The sequence below is a fragment of the Galeopterus variegatus genome, unplaced genomic scaffold (assembly GCF_000696425.1).
Source record: "Galeopterus variegatus unplaced genomic scaffold, G_variegatus-3.0.2 Scaffold131, whole genome shotgun sequence".
In the NCBI taxonomy this organism is placed as follows: domain Eukaryota; kingdom Metazoa; phylum Chordata; class Mammalia; order Dermoptera; family Cynocephalidae; genus Galeopterus; species Galeopterus variegatus.
In genome coordinates this window covers 684,127-684,926 of record NW_007726242.1, presented here as the reverse complement: position 1 = coordinate 684,926, position 800 = coordinate 684,127, and positions in this window count along the sequence as shown.

Sequence of the window (800 nt, the reverse complement as noted above, 5' to 3'; positions counted from 1 at the left end):
GATAAAACATATCTTACAACTTTAACCATAAAAAGTGCTTTCTTTCCTGATAAAATGAATCAAGCCAAAACACATAGCAGTAACCAATAACATTCTAGGAAAACGGGGACTCATAAATCACAAGTGGTGAGTATGCATTTGTTTAACCACTTTGAAGAACAATTGTTTTTGAACAGTTTTGAAGAACAATAATATCCAGTAAACTTTAGGTATATATTGCAGAGAAAAATCTTACACATGGGCCCCCAGAGGCATGTACAAATTTGCTAATTATGACATTGATTGTGATACCAAAAACTAAAATGGGGAATTAATCTCCATCCACAGAGATGGTGATAAATTAATTGCAATTTATGCACTACAATACTACATAGCTATTAAAATGACATAACTTGATTTAAATATAGTCACATTAAACAAATTTCAAACCAATATTTAGTGAAAAACATATGTCTACCATGATATGATTTAAGAAATTTTGAACACCTGTGTAACCAAAATATATACTATTTATGGACAAACATATGTAATGGGCATGGACTTGAAGAATGCATACTAAATTCAAAATAGTTTTGGAGGAAGAAGGAAGGGAAATGGAACTGTGAGGGGATAAATGCAATCGACTTTTTAATATTTGTTTCTTTTATTAAGAATGTATCTGTACATTGTATCATGATAAAAATCAGGATAGTTAGCATATATATCTCCTAAACATTTCTCATTTCTTTGTTGTGACAACATTCACAATATTTTCTAGCCATCTTGAAATATACAATACAATATTATTAGCTGTAGTTACC